The following is a 364-nucleotide window of genomic DNA, read 5'->3' as shown; positions in this document are numbered from 1 at the left end:
TCTGAATAACGTAGGGACAGATTAACAAAAAAGTTACACCTAGTCCACTGTTAATTACAACGTAGTCAAATGTCCCTAAAATCTATACTTTGGACTTAAAAATTTGCCAGAACCACCTTGCCCAGCTGGTAGCTATAGCAAACTGTCAAATTTATAAAAACAAAATACTACATAATAGACAGCATGTATGATTGAATACCTTTTTTATTTTCAATGAGATTCGAGGGTGTAATTAGGAGGCCATCCTTGAGGGACTGGCCCAGGCTAACATTCTAAGGGACAGCCAGCATGGGTTTGTTGCGGGTAGGTCTTGTTTGACCAATCTCATTTCCTTCTATGACCAGGTGACCTATCACCTGGACAA

The sequence above is a fragment of the Crocodylus porosus genome, unplaced genomic scaffold (genome assembly GCF_001723895.1).
Source record: "Crocodylus porosus isolate Cpor-Errol unplaced genomic scaffold, CroPor_comp1, whole genome shotgun sequence".
Lineage (NCBI taxonomy): Eukaryota > Metazoa > Chordata > Crocodylia > Crocodylidae > Crocodylus > Crocodylus porosus.
Note: the sequence above shows the minus strand (reverse complement) of the source record.